The sequence below is a fragment of the Corvus cornix genome, chromosome 11, assembly GCF_000738735.6.
Source record: "Corvus cornix cornix isolate S_Up_H32 chromosome 11, ASM73873v5, whole genome shotgun sequence".
Taxonomy (NCBI): Eukaryota; Metazoa; Chordata; class Aves; order Passeriformes; family Corvidae; genus Corvus; species Corvus cornix.
This window is the reverse complement of record NC_046341.1, coordinates 15,797,575-15,809,773: the sequence shown is the minus strand read 5'-3', so window position 1 is coordinate 15,809,773 and position 12,199 is coordinate 15,797,575. Positions and strand designations below refer to the sequence as shown.

Here is a 12,199-nt window from a genome sequence, read left to right as displayed (position 1 = left end):
GCTTCCTCCTTCACTGAGGATGGTCAAGCTATTTCCTTCCAAAACATGGTTGAACACATATCTGCTCTGTGTTTGGAGATGTAAACTGGTCTCCTGGAATAATTGAGAGCTATATGTTTGATAAGTAATTGCTCACCCACCCCCTTCCTAATTGTTGATTTTTCTTCTGTCTTTGTCAGCTCTGGAAGCCTTGTAACTCTGTTCTGCTCCCTTGTTTGGGATCAGAGTTATATTAAAAAACCTGACATATGAATAATATTTCTACTTAAAATGAAATAATTTACCTCACATGGCTGCTAACCAGCTTCAGAAAGTAACAAACAAAATGCTACCCGTCGGTTTCAAAAATCACATGCTAATCTGGAAATTTGGTCCCACTGGGTGAAGATCAAATGAACAATATTATCCTTCTGCACTCAGTCACACGTGCCCTGTGTACACAATCCAGAGGGAAGGTGTAAATAGGCAGTGTTTAGGATCTATGAATTGTTAGCTTATTCTGCCCAGCAGGCTGATGTGCTCAGGGTATAAACAGATCAGTGTCTACTTGATCTTCTGCACCTCATGCTTTTTGACATCACCATAAATTCATATTGTATTTTTATGGAAGCTGTAGAAAAGAAGTGGCACGGCTTTGGCAGCCCTGGCACAATTTTATTTTGTATTAACTGTAATATTATATTTTTCCTATGCTGCTGTAGTTCTGGGGCTCCTTTTATCATTTTGGTATTTAAGTCACTCTTGCATAATATGTTCTTTTTGTTAAAGCATCAGTGGTCTTTTAGTTTACCTGTGAAGGAGAAAATGACTGTGTTACTGTGTGTGTTTGATTCTGCTACAGGGTCTCTCTCTCAAGTCTTGTCACCGCAGAATATGGGAATAACCGTCGGAATAAACGTCATCCTTAAATTCCATGGGTTTTCTAGCAAGTACTCATGCTATAAAAACTGTAACAGAGTTTAGTTTTTGTAGTTTTCTCTCTTACTCTTTTCCTGAAGAATACATTATCTTCATATCTCTTAATGGTGTGATAGCTTTCAAATGTGTTGTTGTCTGAACCCTTGATTAAACAAAATGGTGCTGATTGCAGCAGGGTGGCTAAATGTGGACAGAAGTGGCTATTGCAGCCTGCTCACTAAGAAGTCATTTATCAAAGTTTTATCTGATTTCAGAGGCATTAGGTTTATCAGTCACAGTTTATAAATGGCATGTCATCAGCATCAAACCGGAGCAATGCCTTGCTCAAGTGCTGCTGTAAAGCAAGTGTAAACATCCCTGCAGATGCAGTGTCCTTACCTTAGGAGCTGTGTCGTGCACCACATAGCAACCCTCAGCATTTTGTTTAGTTCTGGAATTGTTTCAGTGTTGTTGTGTTGGTGATCAGAGTTTGATTTCTGCTTCTCACCCAACACCAAAAATGTTAACGATTGAACTCTTGGTGAGAAAAGCAAAGGCATTAGGTGCAATGTGCAGAAATATGCAGTGGAATGTATTGAAATAGACAACTGGAAAAGTTGAAGGTGTTGGGGCCAGCAGGTGATGAAACTGTGTGACATTCGAGGGCAATATGGGGGGAGTTTTATTAAACCTATACATCCATTTGAGCCTAAATTAACCTTGGTGGTTTTTTAACCAGCCTAAGAAAAAAAAAAGTGCTAAACCCTCAGCTAGACAGACACCCTGACTACTCACCTGATTTTGGGGGTATGTTTTAAAAATTTCAGCACTCAATTCTGTATTTGCAAACTTAAGCTCCAAATTATTTATTAATGGTGAGAAGATTGTTTTGGACCCTTAAAAGCATACACAACTTCTTTAAGTGATTATGAAGGTAAATCTTATTGTCTGGGGAAATGACTTCTGCACAGCTATTTCTTTTATTGCTGTGCTGAATGTGAAGGCATTACTCACTTTAATAAATCCTACTGTATCTCTCAGTCTGTGTAGGCTGATATAAATATCTCCAGTTATGTCACATTACCACCTTTGTACAGCTAAAGTTACATTCTTGATGACTGGTGGCTGATAAATGCAAAACCTCATTTGGTTTGTGAGTGATTGAATGCTAACACTGTTTAGATTTCTTAATATACTTGTATTAGCATGAATAAGTAATGAGCATGCCAGGCATTTTTGAATATTTGATTGTATCTTTATAATGGATTTGTGTCTCTCTCTTTGTGCTAATGTCATTGTAACTTTGTTGGTGTCATAATTCCAAACCCTAGCAATCGATCTTTATCAGAATATCTTAAGTCAATTACCCTCTCATGGCCAAATTACTGTGTCATAATACTTTTCTTATAAAAGTATTCTGCATATTGCATTTAAGATACAAATAGGTACTAATTCTATCTGCAGTATATTCTTCATTTCCTCATCGTGGCTTCTCTGAGTGTATCGACCTGTCCCGTCTCTATAAACACATGTATGCATACATGAAACATTAAAGCTTCTCCTAGCTCTGCTCTTTATTAATAGACTGGCTGGCCCTTACTACTCAAATTCAGCCATCTCTCGTGTGCCCTAGACTTCTGCTCCTTCTAAAGGAATCAAGCCCTGATGTTTGCTGTTGCTTGGAAATCATAATCCATTATTTTGGATAGTGATTATTGTAGGAAGAAAATACTAGTTTGCCAGAGACTTCTAGTTATTCTATTACCTTAAAAAGACTTGCACCTGCAGTGTAGTGGATTTTCTTTCATTATCTTGTGTCCTGTTTGCTGACTGACATATTTAACAAGTAAAAGAATTGGAAGAAAGGCTATTTTGTTATCTTAGTAGTTCCCAAATATATATTGCTTTTTCTATGAAAACATGCCTCAAGAGAAAACTGCTGGATCAGTAATTCTGGCATGGGGCGGGGATTATCTGGGCAGGCATGGTTCTGTCTCAGTGCTTCTGAATTTATGCTTCTGTTCTGAGGTCCCAAACAGTATTTTTGGTTATGGAAAATTCAAGACCTGTTTCGTGCACTTCTGTTCATGATAGACTTAAAACACTGCTGCTTCGTGTCAGGTGTTGGATCCATACCTTCACTGTTTCTATAGTATAGCTGAAACACAGGCCCAGCTGCTGTATTTAATTGCTGGGTTTTATCAGCAGAACCAGTATGAGCTGGAATATAGGACTACCAGTGGTGAATCTGGCCCTTTCCTTTCCTTTAAAATCAGCAAGCCAAAATGCTTCCCATTTTTTAAGCTGTATTAATCAAAATGCACTAATAATCATGTGAAGCAAAGTAAGTCTGTAACAAGGCGCAAACAGAACTGCTGAATGATGGAAAACCCCCACAAAATGGGATTAAAATAAATTACTCCTGCCTGCTAGAGGCTGGCAAAGAGATAGTCCTCTTATTTTGCTCTTCAGTCCATTGACTCAGTGGCGTCTGGATTAAACTGAACTTCACAGAGTCTCTCTGATTTCTAGAAAATTTCTTTTTTTTTTCCTCATCTCCAAAGCTTGGATCCATGAAGTTGGCATATCCCTTCTTTTTTCTGGAAACTTCCAGTCTGGCTTTTGCTGCAAGTTATGCCCCTGCTGTCCCCAGTGTCCTGCTCTGGCTGTTCCCGTGGGCAGGGCTGAAGCTCAGCTCTCCAAGGGCAGGACAAGCTTCCTGCCTTGCTTCTGCACAGGGTTCAGTGAGCATGTAAAGCTCTGGAACAGGGCAATTACGCAGCGTTCCTTTGCTGCCCAGCCACAGAACATCCCAAATGGGCTGTTTGCAGTCCTTCGATGGTAAACTGAGAGGAAACCCATCAGATTATTCTCTTTGTCACAAACTAACTTTGCATGATGGGCAGAGCATCTTGGTCTACTTTGTGTCTCAAAAAGAGGGTTTAGGATGTTAATAACAGTGAATTTTAATATTTTACATAATGTAATGCAGGAGAATATTGTGATTAACAAATGAGAACCTGAGAAAATGGCCCTCATGACCCAAAACTTTCCGTACTTCACTGAAGGGAGTAAAAGAAAAAGCTTCTTAAGGATTTCCTCCTTATTTTCCAGAAAGAAGTTACGGAGCATACTTGCTGGGAGAAGTCCATGAAGGTAAGTCTCCGTTTTCCTGCAGACTTAAAACATGTGCTGTCAAGGTGTGCCAAGATAAGCCCATGGGACTGTTACAAAAAGCCATAATGAAAACATCTGGAAACACCTCAGACTTCCACAGACTTGTCAGTGATGAATCCAAAGATGGAGCTTTGGAAAAAAAAGATGAACCTTCCTCACCTGTTTGCTTTGAAACTCCCACTCCACCTTCCCTTCAGCCTGCAGCCTTTATTCCCTGCTTGCATTCACACTCTGCATTCCCTCTTGCATGTCATTTGTTCAGGCCTGTTTCCCATGAATTTTTATTCCATGTTCTTATGTCCCATGTTTCAGACACGAGCAGCATGGCCTCTGGATCAGCAACAGCTCACATGGAGTTTTACAGATCTTGTCCTATTAGAACAGGCCATATATTTTGTAGTTTATTAGAGTTATGTGGGAGAATCAGAAGGGTCACATCTCCCTCTGTTTTTCCACAGAAGAAAATGAATGTGGTATAGTTCGCATTGATGCCAAGTACATAATCATATTTCCCTCCTACTTAGGAAACCTTAGCCTCAGAATTTTATGGTAGATGAGCAGATGCATTGCATGGGATGTTTTCCAGATTCCTTTTTAAAGATCTGAGTCACTAAGTGTTTGCCATGCAAAGTCCTTTACTCTGTAACGTCGTCCCTGGACCATTTGAATGTGCACCAGGAAACATACTGAGCGAATTACTAGACTGAATAGCAAATTTTTAGTAAAGTTTGTCATTCAAGTTAACAAAGTGACAAGAGTGCCAAAAGAAAAAAAATCTAAATGTAAAGTCTGTTTGTACTCATTTTTGAAAAAAGCCTTGCATTTTTGCTTCATGGGGTTTGCACAGCTCTGCTCTAGGCGACGGCATCGTGTGGAGCGGCTCTGGTGGTTTGAAGGTTTCATAAACTTACTCATTTGAAAGAGTGATACATAAAATCAAGCTAGTGAATAGTTTCACAGCATTCCTAACCGGACAAAATCACTGCAACTTTTCTGCAATGCTTTGTATTTGCTGTGTTGAGCATCTCTCCATTATGCAGGCTGGATTTTGAGGATACCTTTCTTTCCATGTACTTTCCTTTTCTAAGTACTATGCAGAGAGGCATCACTGGGTAATGTTCAGCCGTGCAGGGTCAGCCCTCAGGCCCTCATCTTTGAGGAGTTGTGTTGCTTTTAAAAAAAGTTTACTTTTCTTTACTCTTGTGTCCTTACTACTGTTTACCATGCAAATACTTTCCCGTGAATGTTGGTTTCAGTGTTGATAATCTCATGTTCCATTAATTCTCAGAAGATTTCAGTGAAGTAGTCTCTGGTGAAAACTATCCATTCTTTTGACTTTAGAGAAAGAGTTTCAGAACACTTTGTAAGCATATGTTTTTGGTGAACTCTGTTTATATGAATTTTTGGGGACAAAAAATTATTCAGAATGGTGCTTGGCTTTAAATAGCATGATAAGCTTGCAGATCACAAGAAGACTTATGAAATCAAGAGTTTTACTGTGTCCACACATCTATAACTGTCCTTTCACATCTGTTTTGCATTTTTGTATTTTCCCAGCACTTTCTGAGCCACAATTCCAATTGTGGTTTTATTAAATGAGGTAGAAATAGATTGCTCTGGGTGCAGGTGAAAGCAACATCTGGCTTGCTAATGTTATGATTGTCAGAGAATAAAGAGAGCTTTTCTCTCTGATTGTAATGTTATGCTTCTTGTCTTCCTAAAATGAAGAAAAAGAAAAAAAAGTATTTTCTTTGAGGCACTTTGTCTATGAAAGGGCTTTGTGAGGATATGCCCCTATAGAAGTTATTGAGTACCTTCCTAAATGCTAGTAACCCAAAGATACAAACTTCAGCAACGGGAAAGAAAACCTAATTTCTTAAGAAATAGGTTGTATTTCATTCATGCTATTTGAATGGAAAATTCAATGGAAAATTGAAAGTGGCATTTTTAAAAAGAAGGCTTGACAATGATCCCACTTGTGTGGTGCAAGTAAACTTCCTAATAAGCCTCCTTGGGGTCTCTGTCTGACTTCTGTGTCTGGTCGTGGGAGCTGGCAAGAGTTGGAGCAGAATGAGCTGCTCTGCCTGGTAAAACCCAGCACAGAACCCTGTGCTCACTGCTGCACCTCAGCCTGGCACAAAAAGCACCAGCACTGGAGTCACACAGAGAAAGCTCTTTCTTATTCTTTGAGGATTTATCTTTAGTGTTTGGTTTTATTGTGATTGATATCTGTCACATCTGGTGAGGAGAAATGCTACCTGCTCTTCTAGAGAATTCCTTTCTGTGATGTGCCTTCTCTTGGGGCACAAGACAATCTGTATGGCAGAGTTACAGGCCTTGAAAATAAGACCCAGGTGGCTGAGAGATGATAAATCTTGGAGTTAGGTAGTCCTGGATTCCTGGCTCTGTAGTAGCCCACTCTGTGAGCTTTCATTTAATTCCCAGCCCAGATATAAGCTGGAAATCATATCCTAGAAATCATGTACTCTTTTGTTGGATACCTTTTAATTTTTTTTTCTTTGATAAGCTGTGTTATTCTTGTAGTGGGCTTTTTTGAGAATTGTTGGGACACCATGTTTCCCTCAGATGGAAAACTTTATTTAATTCAGTAGTATAAGATGTGTTAAGTTTGAAATTTAGTGTCTGTTTTCCTTAGGAGCTTATGGATTTATACGTTAAAAACTTGTCTGGGTGAGCAGGACTCTTTTCTCAAGTTCCTTGGCAGAGTGGTTTCTCCTATATGTTTCCTGGTTGAAAATTCCTTCTCCTTTTGATTGTTGAAAGACCATTATCAGCTCTTTTTTCCTCCCATGATATAAAAGCATGTTAGGGGAAGTTAATTAACAGTCTGTCCTTTTCCATATTTAAAGATTTTAAAAATCTGTTTAGCTCCTGGGAGAAGCTTATATTAAAATAGAATATTGCATGGAAAAGCCACCTACAGATATTAGTTCTGTGGTAAAAGACACAATAAAGGAGACAGTGACTTTCTGTCTTTCTTGCTTGGGATGTATACTAGGCATTTCCATGGTGATTAGTATTTTATAAATGTCAGAGATAACCGGTCACAAGGAACTGCTGAAAACAGTAATAAGTATTGTAATAAAGACTTAAACAATTCTCCCAGTTTCCTCTTGTGATTTCACTCCCGGTGAAACTACAACTTGTGGACCTACCTGACCAAGCTAAAGAGCTCATGTATAGAGCTGAGATTATTTTCTAACCACCTGGCATTTCTATATTTTCACTTAATTTAAAAATATGTATCACCATACAGTGGCTCAAATGATATCAATACATTTGTTATAATGTTGACATCATTCATTATCAAAATATACTCACCATTTGTAGGAGAAAGTCATAATTAGTCCACAGATAATGAAAGTGGTAAATGCCACCTGCCAGTCGGTGGAGCCCTGCATGGAATACAGAGCCTGTCACTGGAGTGGCAGTGTTGGTGTCAGCTGGCAGGTTACCAGTGAGAGTAGAGCTGGAATGATGATATCGTTGGCACCATGAGTAATGTAAAGTCTATTTTGCTTATAAGCCTGTAATCTATAAAATTGAACAACTCCCAGACTGTACTTCATATCCAGGCATTTTTTTGTATTTGTACCCGGAAGTGTGTGGTACTTGGGAAGGGAAGTTGGTACCAGTTTGTCTTGAAGCACCTTCTTTCCAGAAGAAGTGTAAATGGAGTCCGTCTCTATTTACTGCTATGGAAGTGCTTCTATGCACAGATTGCATTTATTACAACAAATTCACAGTTCAAGGGTGAGGCTTGCCAACAGAATCATTTCTCATCAGAGGGATGAGCTTAACTCACACAAACATAGTTGAAAACAGTTACCTTGATTTCCAGTCAAAATCAACATTGGTAAAATCTGCGATTAAGGTTTATCTTGTTTGTTCCGGAGTGGTATCTTTTCCTAATTTGCCATGGTTGAGCATCTGATTCCTGTTGATTTCTCCTGTGATGGCAGTTTGACATGCAAATTCAGAAAAAAAGAGTGTCTTTGTGAGTCCAGGGTTTCCAGGACAGAACCAACACCCAGAGCCTGTTCCTGGTCTCACCATGGTGTGTAGGAACTCTTTGCCAGCTATATAAACATCTTATAAGTGAAGAAAACACTTGTAACTTGGGGCTCCCATATTCCGAACTCTCATTTCATCTTGTCTGAAGCAGCAGTAGTAACATGAATATTTTACCTATTTTGTCTTTTTTTCTCTGCTGTGTTTAGTTTTATCCCTTTTATTGTTGGCACCATATGACTTACAAGTGTGTTCAAAATGCCATTCTATATGGTTTAATCTCTCTGGTCATTACTGGATTTGAGTTCTTGTAACAAACCAATTGCTCTTAGTAGTTTCCCCTCATTATTAGATATTTGATGTGATATTTAGAACCTTGTAAGCTTAAGGTTTTGAGGCAACAGTAACAAAAATAAAAATTACCTCATCTCTTTTGATTGTTATGTGCTCTGCATTAATTCATACAATGGATTTTTTTATACCAAAGTTTTCTTAAGATATGACAAGTGATTATTTCTTTAAGTATGTACTCTATCCATTATTAAATTGATTATTCAAATCTCATTTAAAACAAGAGGCCAGATGGCAATATTCCAGTATTTGTTGCTACTAGCAACCAAAAGCCCCAAACTGAATGATTTTCCATTTTTCACTGTGGATGAAGGGATCTCTTCATTTTACATGCAATAAAAGAAGCTGCAGCTCACCAATTATGAAACCAGATTGTTATACTAATACTTTATAAAAATCATTCACTGACATTCTGTTACACTTGTTGATGACCTCCTGAAGTATGTGATCTAATTCTAGGTTGTTAACTTTGTTACCAATTATAATTTCTAGTTAGAATAATACTGTCATGAAAGGGAGGCTTTTTTTCTTTTTTGTTATATCTTGCTCAGATTATGAGACTCTTAATTAATGAGATTAAGGCTATTCTAAGAAAGTATAAGAAAAAATAAAATTAAGATGGACTCAGAACATAATTTACCTGGTGGCTGGTACATGTGATTCAAGTAAAAGAAATGTATTTTGACAGTAAACTTTAAAGTGATATAAAAATGGCCCTTCAAAAAGTAACAACTGGGGAATGAGTGATTAATGTCTCTTCAGAAGTACCTGCAATTTAAAAAATGGGGTCTGAACCAATACCTAGAACTTACTCGATGTCTCACTTGTTAGCATTTAGGAGTCCCAGACCACTTTGGCTAATTAGCCAAAAAACCACAGTGAGGCCGGGACTCTCTGGGTCTCTTCTTTAATGGGGACTTGCTGTGTAATGGCAAAAAGTGGTGTCAGTCTGACTTGTTAATTAGTATCACAGAAGTGATAATGACAATAATAAAGACAAATATGCAGAAGCAATTTCTTAATTTTCATAGAAGGGGCCGTTTTGCATACGGCTAATTTCTTCATATGCGCTTAAGTGTCTCAACATGTTTCCTACCTATGTGAACCTTGTCACTACAGATATGAAAGCAGGGTATTTTAATGATACCCTGTTGAAGCTCTGTTTTGGCAATAGAATTAAATGGTCTTGAGGTGTGTCTGTTACTTCTTGTTTGTTCTTGGCTCCCTGTGAAATGAGTAGTAAAATTCCCACTGACTGTGACACACTCCACTGTCCCAGTTTTCCTGGGTTGCTTTATAGGCAGTAAAATTTTTGGTCAATGCATTTCTGCAAAAGTTTAAACACTATATATTTCATTCAAGTATTAGATATACTTCATACAAGTACTAGATATACTCTATACAAGTTATATTTAGTGCTATTAATTACATGCAACTTGACTTTTTGCTCACTCTGGGTAGGAGGTAAGAAAAGGGTTCCTAAATGGCAGGTGAGAGATTGCTTAATGTGCTGTTAGGAAGATCTGAGAGGTTGTAGTAAAGAGTCTAGCACAAGAAAGGAAAAAAGAGAGGCAAATATGAAAGTATCCTTTTGTTATTTATTGAACTTAGGAAGAGATTTTAGTAATTTAAAAATTCTCACAACTTTTGAAATAAAATACTTGGTTAATAGTAAACATGCTCAGTTCCATAGCCCAGGGGCTATTTATACTCTGGCAGTTTCAAGAAACAAATATTAGCTTATAAATGTAATGATAGCAAAATGTGCTAGCATACATGTTAAGTTTCTAATCAAACATTGCAAAAATTCATTAATCAGTATTTCATAGTTCATTACAGTCTGACTAATTTTGAAATCCTTCATGTAAATTGATTAAATGTCTTCAGTATTCAGATAAATGGGCTTTTGTTTTAAGCAACCTTTACTGTGAAGTCCATATTTCTCTAGGATTGAGTTCTGGTGACATTTGACTGTCATGTGTGACATACTAGACAGTTGACATTTCACCCCTTCTCCTTCCTTTCCTCTCTGTTCCAAATATCTCATTGGCCAATTGTGAGAAAAATATTCTTAAATCTTCTTTAGACGTACCAGGTCATGGTTAGAAAGTGCTCCATCATCTGCTGTCACCAGTCACACCAAAGTCTTTTTCTTTTGTTTTTTTAAATAATACAACTCTGCCTGTGTTTGAAGGAACTGTTTTGCTGCATAAACAGCAGACGTGAACACTTCAGGTTGGTGATCAAGCCTTGTTCTACGCAAGACAATACACGTGAAAAATACTCTGAGGTCAGCAGCTGGGCTGCTGTGTGCACAACCACTTAACCAGGGGAATTGTCCATCCCTGTACCCCCAGCCCTGTGCAGTCCCAGTAGCCACTGCCCAATTCCAGTGCCTAGATGGATGGGCACAGCTTGGTTCCCTGAAAGGAGAAGAAAGGCTCTGCTTTCACTGAGCACTGTAAGGGCTCAGATTTTACAGTTTTATGTAAGACTGTGATGGGAGATTAATGGAGCTACTGCAGCACATAGTGCTTTTTATTAGAGAGACCCCATTCCCTCTGTGTAAACATCCAGCAGCTCATCTGCATGGCAAGTGTGGAGAGCAGTCTCATAGAGTCTTCTGCAAAATAAATCCTTGTGAAAGCAAAGTGCTGGCTGCAAAATAATGGCCATGTTCTTGTTTGCTTTACTGAACAATTGAAAATTTTCTATTGTGAGTTTCTGCTGTGGATTTTCAACTGGCTTTTCAAAAGTGTTCGTCACAGTTTAATTATTTCAGAGCTCATACAGAGTGAATGTAAGGGCCCAAGGGTGGCCAGCATGTATTAAGCTCTCAAGTCCAATTCTGACTGAAGATGTTTGTTGGTCATTTAGCTCATCATTGTGCAGTCTCGTGTATCCAGAAAAAGGACTCACTGTCTTCTCTTGAGTATTTTTTTTTTAAACCTAGTATACTTTTTTATGCAGATAATCATGCCTGTGCTGAGTCTTTTTGCTGCCTTTTGCATCAGTTTTGTCAATGTATTTGAAGACTTTTAGTTTTGAGATACATACATGAACATTTCTGGATTTTTGAGCTTTTTAGTCAAAACCTTTCAGTCAAACTCTTTAGTGTGATTCAAACTGGGATACTGTAGGTCACTAATTAACCCATCAAGTTGCTTTCAGCACTTCCCAAGACCAGTGTTGTTTGGCAGAGCCTTTTTGAGATAAAATGAGTGTTGAGTTCTCATTCATGTGAAGAGTCTTGGTTGTCTCTTGGAACTTGTACCATAAGAACCATAGAGCAAAGCCCAGTAGATATGAGCCATATCATAGATGTATCTGCTTTCCTCCTAATAGGTGTAATTCAAAGTGTAAATGTTGGATTCAACTGAAGGAACCTGGGAGGAGTTTAAGGTGATTTCATCATAATCTTTGACCAAGCTATTAAAATGAGACTTTTAAAATGAGGGGTTAGGTACTTAAGTGAAATCCCTTGGAATATCTGAGCTGAGATGCTCAGTCTTGTCTCTTGCTGGATTTTGATGTACAGCTGATACCATGAGCTGTCAGAGTTCATTGGCATTGTGGTCAAAAATGTTCAGGGAGAGAAAGGCATTATTCTCTTTTTCAAACTTCTCTTTTTGCATACCCTTTGATCTTAATAGTAAAATTTCATCTGTTTCCTGTCAGTCTAGAGAGAGAAAAAGGAAAAAACTGGGAAAGGACTATTTCAAGTAAATTGTTTTACACTTAA

General features: G+C 38.1%; 1 long non-coding RNA gene across 2 annotated transcripts in view; it reads left to right on the top strand.

The window, feature by feature from the left end:
- LOC120410613 overlaps positions 1–4,055 on the top strand; it is a 55,743-nt gene extending 51,688 nt beyond the window's left edge. For both annotated transcript variants that reach the window (XR_005602914.1, XR_005602913.1), the window contains exon 5: positions 4,012–4,055. This is a non-coding gene — a long non-coding RNA (uncharacterized LOC120410613). The remainder of the gene's footprint in view (positions 1–4,011) is intronic.
- The last annotated feature ends 8,144 nt before the right edge of the window (positions 4,056–12,199 follow it).